Consider the following 12,263-nt stretch of genomic DNA (forward strand, 5'->3'; position numbering starts at 1 on the left):
TGGCAACAGGCGCTGCTTTCTTCCACAACGCATGTTAGAAGAAACCTAGAGGAAGCGTTTTAGTGTGTTCTCCCGTACGTGAGCCTCCGTAACATGTTGTATCATGCTTCAATCCTTGCTGTGTGTTGCTAACAGATTTTCGAAAAGCTTCTTGTAGGGTAGAGTTACTCCATCATCTAAAGCAAAGTTTCTAAAGAATTTAAGCAAATGCATGACATCACAGAAAACCCACACTCTTCTCGCTGGATCCATAGGTATCGGGAAGTAGGTCTTTGTTGGGGAAACTCCAAGGTCCTTCCAGGCCTTTGAGTTCTTGCCTCCCATATCACGAATTACTGCTGCGTTTTGGGTTCCAGCTGCTACCAATTGCTTTGTTATGACCAGGAATCACTAGTGATGGTACTATCGAAGTCAAAATATACTGGTTGTTTCCATTATAACAACAAACCACAAACCGTGACCACCATAACATTTTTGTTTGGTCTTGAAGTTGCAGCTGATGAGTCATAGCACACTCAACCATCTCGTCAGAACATATGACTCCTATCTTCTCTAGAGGTCTGAGTGTTTCTGTCTTGGTTTTCATAAGATAGAGTACTTCCTGCAGAATACTACGTCTGCACTTGACTTGTTTATTCCATTTTTGAAGTTTTGACCGGCAAGGAAAGGAGTTGTTCTCTTTCCGCAAGTAAATGTAAACTCTGGAAGAAAAAGCTCTGATGAAAGCGTTAGTAATATCTTTCTGGCCCCATTTCACTCTGTTGTTATTACTGAGTAAAGATCGAATCCGGCCTGGTGTGAATGGTTCAAATGGCTCTGAGCACTATGGGACTCAACTGCTGTGGTCATCAATCCCCTAGAACCTAGAACTACTTAAACCTAACTAACCTAAGGACATCACACACATCTATGCCCGAGGCAGGATTCGAACCTGCGACCGTAGCAGTCGCACGGTTCCGCCTGGTGTGAAACACGGACACAAAATCCTATTTACATTATCTCTAATTTGTTGTTTTAATGCACAAGAAGCACCTCTATTTACTTCCACGGAATACTTCGAACACTTGGCTTTCAGGACCTTGTCATTTCGTTTCAAAGCGTAGTTTTCTTCCCTCAGCAGTCGTATTTCAGTTTTAATCTGTTTCAAAAGAATGGTTCAAATGGCTCTAAGTACTATGGGACTTAAAATCTGAGGACATCAGTCCCCTAGACTTAGAACTACTTAAACCTAACTAACCTAAGGACACCATCACACACATCCATGTTCGAGGCAGGATTCGAACCTGCGATCGTAGCAGCCGCGTGGTTCCGGACTGAAGCGCCTAGAACAGCTCGGTTACAGCGGCCTGCTAATCAGTTTCCTTTTTAGGAGTGACCTCTAGGTCAAGAGCTACCTCTGTACTGGTCGACTGATCAGATTTAATTTTTTTCGGAGATAAAGCTTCTAAAGTAGACAGCGCTCTTTTCCGTATTCTTTTCACATCGGCGATGTCTTGCTGACGTTACCTGTTAGTAAAATAAATCTATTTTAGAACCGAATTATTATAATTATTACTGTAAAAATGAAACCTTTGTAATCGATATAAGAAATTTCTTCGCGAATAATTGCAAATCCGATAACACTAAGTAACTTCTTTCTAAAGTAAATGAATATGTAGCAGTTACCTGTCCGTTGTCCTTGCTGATGCTTGCGACAACCTCGAATGCATCTCGATGCCAATTTGGAATTTGCGACGGCACAGTGCCGCACACTTCAGTTTTCTTCTGAAATGCAACTTCAGAAGCTCATTTTTTAAAGTCCTGTTCACAATCTTAAGAAAGGAGATGGTCTGAACAAAATCCTTGCATTATTCACGTAAACAGGATCAGCTCTTGTACAGCATGACACTGATTTGCGCTATACTTCTCTACTTTTGGAACTCAGTGATAAGCGACAACCACAGTTTTGTATGAAGCGTTTTTGCATTCAGCAATAAGACAATGGAGCCGGCCGAAGTGGCCGTGCGCCTAAAGGCGCTGCAGTCTGGGACCGCAAGACCGCTACGGTCGCAGGTTCGAATCCTGCCTCGGGCATGGATGTTTGTGATGTTCTTAGGTTAGTTAGGTTTAACTAGTTCTAGGTTCTAGGGGACTTATGACCTCAGCAGTTGAGTCCCATAGTGCTCAGAGCCATTTGAACCAATAAGACAATGATTTCTGGTTTTGCTCATAGTACTACAAAACGGCCAGCAACAAGAACAGTTAACAAGCAGCTGCATACTGTTTATTTCAACAGCAAGATTTGGGAATTATTTGCATTAACTATGCACCTGTAGTGTTCTCGCTTCCCGTGTTCCTAACGACGTCACGCCGTTCCACCCGCAGTCTGCGCGAGAAGCCAATATGTCACGCTCTGTATTAGACCTGTGGTGTCACGTGCTGCGACGCACGCCACAGGACCCGTGTGTCAATACAACGCTTGACGACATATCAGTCACGTGACATGCCGGGTTTTTTCCATTCGCTCTCTCTCCAAAACAGCTGCTACCGCTTATTCAGTTGCTCATCGGTGTGTTATTGAGGCATTTCTGCTTCTGCCAATTAAAATTAATTGTGGAACCTTTACAAAAACTTTCCAGTAATCTATACCAGTGTATAAAGACAATTCGTTTAGCGTTATTACGAAAAATCTCGGAAATTTCTTCACCGATTTACTTCAGATTTTTACAGGGAACTCTCACAAGCATTCGGTCGGACATTAACTATATATGTAAGAACCATCCACTTGTCAAAAAGGCGGGGTGGGAATGAAAATGTACTGTAGCACACTAGGCGCCGTAATTTGCAGACTTTATTCATCCAGTATTTAAAAATGAGAGCACTTAATGGCTTGCAACAAACTTTACACGTAATTTCAAACATTTATGAAAATTTTTCTCGCTAACAGTCTTCACAAAATGATCAAAGAACAAAATTTATCGCTTACTAGATTTTCGTTTTTTTTAAGCACAGTAAAGCTACCACATCAGGCATGACGTTTTAATTTATTACTTCTTTACTACTAACTGAAGTTATTTCGCACTGTGCAGATAGTATTCACATATACTACTGAGTATACCTGCAAAATTTTATCATTGTACAACACATAGTTTAGGAGATATGACGACATAGAAATTGAGCTGCGTGAAATCAAAACTGCCAGATTAAATTCGCTAGGGATACAAGTGAAAAATGTGCACAAATATGTATGAAATATGTTGAATATATGTGAACTATATGCGGCATGTGCCTGCTCTGGTACAGCTGCAGGTAAAAAGCTACTGCTAAACTGCTGGCTCAATTTCAGTCAAACTAGCTACACGTATTACTTACTATGTGGAAAGAAATACTAGGGGGGGGGGGGGGGTAAGAATCAGTAACTTTTTTGGGGCGGAAGTGGTGAGAGGAGGGGGAGGAAGAGATGGGTAGACAGTAAGGGGGAAGGAGTATATCGACACAGGTATGAGGGAGGACGAGGGGAAGGTGGAAATGACAGAAAAGGGAAGAAGAGGAGGTAGACAGAGGAGGGGAGTAGAGGAAATGGACATAGGAAGGAAAGACAAGGAGATGGAGGGAGAGGGAGAAGCAGGATGTCGGCTGGAGAGGTGGAGCAGGAGATGGACAGAGAGAAGCAGCAAGGAAATAAATAGAGAAAGGGAACAGGATGTAGACAGAGAGTGAGGGGGGAGGAGATGGACAGAAAGAGGGGGGATGATAAAATAAAGGGAATGAGGAGGAGATAGGGGGGCAAGAGGAAATGGGCCCAGAAAGGGGTGGGGCAGTCGTGTAGGAGATGGACAGAGGGTGTGGGCACAGATGGGCAGAGTGTGGGACAGGAGGAGATAGACAGTCGTGGGTGGGTGAGTTGGATTAGGTGGACAGAGAGGGAGGAGAGAAAGAGATGGACAGAGAGAAGGGTGAAGGAGGCAGACAAAGATATGGGAGAAAAGGAGACTGGCTAATAGAATTGGAATAAATACTACCTAGGCAACACCGAGCACTCAGCTAGTAATATATAAAGGAGAAACGTCGTTGCCAAAAACCGCCAGAAGTTCTTAAATTTCTTGACCAATTTAATTCATATTTTTACATGTTACTCTAATAAACATTAGGATGGACAATGGCTACACATTTTTAATACGTCGACACATATGGAGTGGTCAGAAACAGTATGAAAAACTTGAGAGTATGTTGCAGGGGAGATTGTGCTCAGAAATAATTGTTAAGAAAAAAATTCGGAACGTTGTGCCGTTTCCGAGTTATTTAGCATTGACATTATCCAATCAGACAGTTGCGCGCTCAAGTTCAAGCACTTGTACGCACTAAAATGTGTTATGCACAGACATCTATGGTTCTGTGAGTTACCACGTGTTCAAACGCTGATGTTGTTGTTGTTGTGGTCTTCAGTCCTGAGACTGGTTTGATGCAGCTCTCCATGCTACCCTATCCTGTGCAAGCTTCATCATCTTCCAGTACTTACTGCAACCTATATCCTTCTGAATCTGCTTAGTGTATTCATCTCTTGGACTCCCTCTACAATTTTTACCCTCCACGCTGCCCTCCAATGCTAAATTTGTGATCCCTTGATGCCTCAGAACATGTCCTACCAACCGGTACCTCCTTCTTGTTAAGTTGTGCCACAAACTTCTCTTCTCCCCAATTCTATTCAATACCTCCTCATTAGTTATGTGATCTACCCATCCAATCTTCAGCATTCTTCTGTAGCACCACATTTCGAAAGTTTCTATTCTCTTCTTGTCCAAACTATTTATCGTCCATGTTTCACTTCCATACATGGACGTGGCTACACTCCATACAAATACTTTCAGAACGACTTCCTGGCACTTAAATATATACTCGATATTAACAAATTTCTCTTCTTCAGAAACGCTTTCCTTGCCATTGCCAGTCTACATTTTATATCTTCTCTAATTCGACCATCATCAGTTATTTTGCTCCCCAAATAGCAAAACTCCTTTACTACTTTAAGTGTCTCATTTCCTAATCTAATTCCCTCAGCATCACCCGACTTAATTCGACTACACTCCATTATCCTCGTTTTGCTGATAACCAGTTTTGCTGATAACCAGTTAAAATGAGCCTTATTCTAAAGTGATAAATTTAAGCTGGATGAGTAAAGCTACGTTTGTTTGGTTTGAGGAAACCAAACAGAGAATAAGTTTGGCGACACCGTCTCTGGCAAGCTGCTTGAATTTGCGCGCGCGACGACATGAATGGCTAACTTCAGTACTAAATAACTCTGAAACGGCGCTACGTATGTAATTTTTTCTTAACAATTATTTCCCAGCACAACCTCTCCTGCAATACTCTTACAGGCTTTCCAGACTGTATGATATATATGGGGCAACGTCGCCAGGAAAAATCTCGAAAGGTTCTTAACCGATTTTGAATTTTACACAGTATTCTAATAAACGTTCGGACGGACATATGCTATATCTTTTTAAACAGTTAAGTACAGGTTTTCTGCTAAAATCGACTGCGAGGAGCAAAATACTATGATGTGGTGTGAAACTGTGCGGTTATTTTCTTTGACTACGGTAGCAGCGATTAGACAAAGCGGTTCTCCCATATATATTCTTGCTCCTTACATATCAATTTTGTGGTGTCACCGCAGACACCACACTTGCTAGGTGGTAGCTTTAAATCGGCCGCGGTCCATTAGTACATGTCGGACCCGCGTGTCGCCACTGTCAGGGATCGCAGACCGAGCGCCACCACAAGCCAGGTCTCGAGATACGGACTAGCACTCGCCCCAGTTGTACGGACGACTTTGCTAGCGACTACATGGACGAAGCATTGCTCATTAGCCGAGCCAATAGTTAGAATAGCCTTCAACTAGGTCAATGGCTACGACCTAGCAAGGCGCCATTAGTAACATTGCATGTATCTAAAGAGTCTCACTTGTATCGCCACAATCTCCAGATGTACCAAAAGGATGGTTTAAAGTTAAGTATTCCAGAAGCTACGTACTTTTCTTTATAGCATTCCTTACGTATCCTGTTTCAGACCTCACGCACCCTGCTTTGGCTTAGCGCGTGCCTTTCGGCTTCCTCTCATTGTGTCTAGGCTGTCTTGTCTAGACACAACAATTTTACACAAAAATTTTATTAACAACAATTTGTTGTTTTGTTTTCTTCCCTCGCAATCGGTTTAACAGGAAACAGGAAAACTGTATTTATGACTAACTTTATAATCACATCCATTCACAGATTAAAACTATGCGAAATACTGTCATAGAAGCTACTATCCTCACAGGTCCAGCAGTTGGAGAGGTCTCTCTCATATCCCATACATCAGTGACCCCAGCCTGATTACCCATTCATTTTGAGTGATTTCAGGTTCCAATAAAGGTTTCATTTGCAATAACAATAAACAAGTTCAAGGTCAGAGAGTGGGGGAGGGGAGGAGAGGAGATGAACAGAGTCGGAGGAGGAGGTGGACTGAGGGAGGAGGTAGGAGGTATTAAGATGTATGTCCAATTCACATACATGTTTAGCCATTGTGAAGCATTGCCGGATTCGCTAGTTTCATTATATGTGATCTACATCTACATCTACGTGATTACTCTGCTATTCACAACAAACTGCCAGGCAGAGGGTTCAATGAACCACCTTCATGCTGTCTCTCTATCGTTCCACTCTCGAACGGCACGCGGGAAAAACGAGCACTTAAATTTTTCTGTGCGAGCCCTGATTTCTCTTATTTTATCGTGATGATCATTTCTCCCTATGTAGGTGAGTGCCAACACTGTTTTCGCAGTCGGAGGAGAAAACTGGTGATTGAAATTTCATGAGAGGATCCCGTCGCAACGAAAAACGCCTTTCTTTTAATGATTGCCTCTCCAATGCACTTATCATGTCTGTGACACTATCTCCCCTATTTCGCGATAATACAAAAAGAGATTCCCTTCTTTGTACTTTTCCGATGTCATCCGTCAGTCCCACCTGATGCGAATCCCACACCGCACAGCAATACCCCAGAATAGGGCGGACAAGCGTAGTGTATGCAGTCTGTTTGATAGACCTGTTGCACCTTCTAAGTGTTGTACCAATGAATCGCAGTCTTTGGTTTTCTCTACCCACAAAATTATCTATGTGATCGTTCCAATTTAGGTTATTTGTAATTGTAATCCCTAAGTATTTAGCTGAATTTACAGCCTTCAGATTTGTGTGACTTATCGCGTAATCGAAATTTAGCTGATTTCTTTTAGTACTCATGTGAATAGCTTCACACTTTTCTTTATTCAGGGTCAATTACTCGATGACTTTCCGTCTATTACAACGAACTGTGACCTTTCTGACAGGAAATCACGAATCCAGTCGCACAACTGCCGGCCGCGGTGACCGTGCGGTTCTAGGCGCTCCAGTCCGGAGCCGCGCTGCTGCTACGGTTGCAAGTTCGAATCCTGCCTCGGGCATGGGTGTGTGTGATGTCCTTAGGTTAGTTAGGTTTAAGTAGTTCTAAGTTCTAGGGGACTGATGACCACAGCAGTTGAGTCCCATAGTGCTCAGAGCCATTTGAACCAGTCGCACAACTGAGGCGATACTCCGTGGGCACGCAGTTTGATTAGAAGACCCTTGTGAGGAACGCTGTCGAAAGCCTTCTGGAATCAATTTGACATCCCCTGTCGATAGCACTTATTACTTCATGAGTATAAAGAGTTAGTTGTGTTTCACAAGAACTATATTTTCTGAATCCGTGCTGACTATATGCCAAAAAATCGTTTTCTTCGAGGTACTTCATAATGTTCGAATACAGTATATGTTCTAAAACCCTACTGCAAATCGACGTTAGTGATACGGGCCTGTAATTCAGCGGATTACTTCTACTTCCCATTTTGGGTATCGGTGTCACTTGAGCAATTTTCCATCGTTGTTCGTTTATGGTACATCATTACAATCAACACCTAAATGGCTGAGCAATCTCTCTTTCAGCGCTGACACCACAAAAACATCGTGGCACCATGTGGGTTGTAGTCTGGTATCTTCTTACAGTGTTTTAAAATCAGACGGCTTGTATAGCACCCAAACTTGTAGTAATGTGTGTGGAGGAATTCTACATGTTACATATGTGTGATTCCAAAGAGCCGAAGAGATTGGTCGTCAGACAAATACCTAAAACTGACATTTATTCTTCCTGCGAAGTTTTGATGACTGTGGTGGTATGAGAAGTCATCTATTCGCGTATTTAGCTCCCATCAGGGAAGGCGGTAAGAATGTCAGTGTGTACGGCATTCCGTAGGACGGAAAAGACCCCAAATTAATTCTAGTAGCCTCTGTCGCTGAGGAAACATAACCCAGGCCACAATGTTGCCGCCAACAGCTTGTTCGCTGATTCAGACATTCAGGTCGTTGATGGTCCCACGCTTTTCATCTTATTACCCGCCCTTTGTTGCAGGACATATTGATTTGAGTCATCTGATGCCGTCATTCTCCAGTAACTTCGGGAGCATCAGTGCAGTTACAAGGTGTCATATGCAAAGTATTCTCCACAGAAACTTTCTGCGCAGCGTGGTAATGAAAATAGTCGTAAACGCCCCCATGTTCACTTACATCTTGAAGTTAAGCACACGACACAAAAAATTATTCACCCTCGCCGACAACGTGTAACACCACCTCTACCCTTGATAATGGCCTGAATTCGGGAGGCTCTACACACTTCTTTAGGTAAGCCATGTGCAGCTGAAGCCATTCATTGCTTGTTAGAGCCTGTGGACCTACCAGATTTCGGGGATAATGGTCGCTACGTTTCGCCCGCTGTTCTAAATAGAGGCCGGCCGGAGTGGCCGTGCGGTTCTAGGCGTTGCATTCTGGAGCCGAGCGACCGCTACGGTCGCACGTTCGAATCCTGCCTCGGGCATGGATGTGTGTGATGTCCTTAGGTTAGTTAGGTTTAATTAGTTCTAAGTTCTAGGCGACTAATGATCTCAGAAGTTAAGTCGCATAGTGCTCAGAGCCATTTGAACCATTTCTAAATAGACTTAGAGATTTTCTATGGGGGCCGGCCGGTGTGGCCGAGCGGTTCTAGGCACTACAGTCTGGAACCGCGCAACCGCTACGGTCGCAGGTTCGAATCCTGCCCCGGGCATGGATGTGGGTGATGTCCTTAGTTTAGTTAGGTTTAAGTAGTTCTAAGTTTTAGGGGACTGATGACCTTAGAAGGTAAGTCCCATAGTGTTCAGAGCCATTTGAACCATTTTTTTTCTATAGGATTAAGATTGGGTGATATAAGTGGCCAGCCGAGGTGTGACAGGGTACCTAAGTGTTCGTCAAAGCAGGAACGTAATCATGCAGCCCTTTGGACACGGGTGTTGTCGTCTTGGAAAACGGGAATGTCCAATGGGTACTCATCATGAAGATGTAGGAAAATGACCAACACTTTGTCAACAAGAATGTCGAATTAAGTATTCTAGTTCGCGTTCACAGTAATCTGAGTGAGAGGGCCCAAATCATGGTACCATAAACATCCCCAAAACATCACAGAACCGCCTCCATCCCGAACTGCTCCCTCCACACACTATGGGCTAAGCACCTCATTGGCCCATCGGTGTACTAGACGAGTTGGACGAGTTAAAGGCAAAATCGCGACTCGTCAGACACCACTACACGCCTCCAGTTAGGTGCTGTCCAGTTTCTGTATAGTTTGGCCCGCTAAAGACGTGCAGCTTTATCTGACGCTGTGAGCAGTGGTCTTTTACGAGGTGACGGTTGCTGTTGTGGTCTTCGGTCCGAAGACTGGTTTGATACAGCTCTCCATGTTACTCTATCTATGCAAGCCTCATCATCTCCAAATAACTACTGCAACCTATATCCATCTGAAATTGCTTACTGCATTCATCTCTTGTCCTCCGTCTACGAGTGGCTCCCACAATTCCCTCCAGTAGTAAGTTGGTGAACCTTTGATATCTCAGAATGTGTGGTTTCAATCGATCCCTTCTTTTAGTCAGGTTGTGCCACAAATTTCTTTTATCCCTAATTCTGTTCAGTACCTCCACAGTAGTTACGTGGTCTACTCACCTGATGTTCGGCAATATTCTGTAGCACCAAGTTTCAAAAGTATCCATTCTCTTATTATCTAAACTGTTTACCGTCCATCTTTCACTTCCATGCATGGCTACACTCCATACAAATACTTCCTGACACTTAACTCTCTATGCGATTTTAACAAATTTCTCTTCTTCAGAAACGCTTTTCTTATCATTACCAGTCTACATTTTACAGGGTGATCGGAAATTCCCCTTACAAACTTCTAGGACTTTTAGAGGAGAGTGAGTGCATAATATTTTGAACTGGAACCCATGTCCGGAAACGTGCCTTTTCCGTTCTGCAAAGATTTCATTTCAGATATTTAACTTTTCCGCCTCTGCTCAGGGAATTGAATTAGGCGTGACACAGTACAGTTGTTATGTAACAAACCGAAAGGAAACATAACGAAACATCCACTTATCGCTTAAGCTCATTTGTTTGTAGTAACGCTTAAACATGACATGTTTACATTATTCCAAAACAAAGAAGAACCCAGCATACTGTACGTAGAGACCAGTACTGATGCAGCGGCTCGATGTGGTGAGCACCAACGTTGTTACAGACACTGAACCTACGATGTATGTTTGATACACACTCTCCACCGCAGCTCATGTCTCTTCAAATTCTAGTGGCCAGAACTCTTGCCAGCAGATCTTCCTCTGTCTCTGCAAGAAGTGCACATCATCCTATCTACCCTACTGCATATCAGAGCAAGCAGCTACGAGACTTTTCTCTTTCCCTCAGCAGATGTGGACGCGCCACACATCCGAATTGAAACCGTTGCAGAACGGAAACGGTACAGCTGAGTGAGGTGGCGCAGTGGTTAGCACACTGGATTCGCATTCGGGAGGACGACGGTTCAAACACGCGTCCGTCCACCCTGATTTAGGTTTTCCGTGATTTCCTCAGAAAGGGCGCGGCCGACTTCCATCCCTAATCCGATGGGGCCGATGACCTCGCTGTTTGGTCTCTTCCCCTAAATCAACCAACTAACGGAGACGATATGTTTCCGGACATGGCTCTGAGCACTATGGGACTTAACTGCTGTGGTCATCAGTCACCTAGAACTTAGAACTACTTAAACCTAACTAACCTAAGGACATCACGCACATCCATGCCCGAATGCCAGAGGCAGGATTCTAACCTGCGACTGTAGCGGTCGCGCGGTTTCAGACTGAAGCGTCTAGAACCGCTCGGCCACACAGGCCGGCTTTCCGGACATGGGTTCTTCAAAATATTGTGTACTGACTCCTCTCTACAAGTCCTAGAAGTTTGTAACGGGAATTTCAGAAAACCTTGTAAATCTTCTCTACATCAGCTATCATCAGTTATTTTGCTGCCAGATAGCAAAACTCATCTACTACTTTAAGTGTCTCGTTTCCTAATCTAACTTCCTCAGTATCACCATCACCTGATTTAATTCGACTACATTCCACTATCTTTGTTTTGCCTTTGTTGATGTCCATCTTACAACCTCCTTTCAAGGCACTGTCCATTCCGTTCAACTGCTCTTCCAGGTACTTTGAACCTCGGATAGAATCACAATGTCGTCGGCAAACCTCAAAGTTTTTATTTCTTCTCCCTGGATTTTAAGCTCTACTCCAAATTTTTCTTTGGTTTCCTTTACTGCTTGGTCAATGTGCAGACTGAATATCATCGTGAATAGGCTAAGCCCTGTCTCACTCCCTTCTCAACCATTGCTTCCCTTTCATGCCCCTCGACTCTTATTACTACCGTCTCGTGACTTTACAGACTGTATTTTACCCCTGTCACCTTTAGAATTTCAAAGAGAGTATTCCAGACAACACTGTCAAAAGTTTTCTCTAAGTCTACAAATGCAATAAACGTAGGTGCGCCTCTCTTTAACCTATCTTCTAAGAAAAGTCGTAGGGTCAGTAAAACGTCGCGTGTGCCTACATTTCTCCGGAAACCAAACTTATGTTCGCCGAGGTTGGCTTCTACCAGTTTTTCCATTCTTCTGTGCGGAGTTCGTGTTAGTATTTTGCAACAGTGACTTATTAACTGATAGTTCGGTAATTTTCACACCTGTCAGCACCTGATATGTTTGTTCTGATTATTACATTCTTCTCGAAGTCGGAGGGTATTTCGCCTGCCTCATACATTTTGCACACCAGGTGGAACAGTTTCGTCATGGCTGGCTCTCCCAAGGCTATCAGTAGTTCTGAAGAAATATCGTCT

The sequence above is a fragment of the Schistocerca serialis genome, chromosome 3 (assembly GCF_023864345.2).
Source record: "Schistocerca serialis cubense isolate TAMUIC-IGC-003099 chromosome 3, iqSchSeri2.2, whole genome shotgun sequence".
NCBI classification, from domain to species: Eukaryota; Metazoa; Arthropoda; class Insecta; order Orthoptera; family Acrididae; genus Schistocerca; species Schistocerca serialis.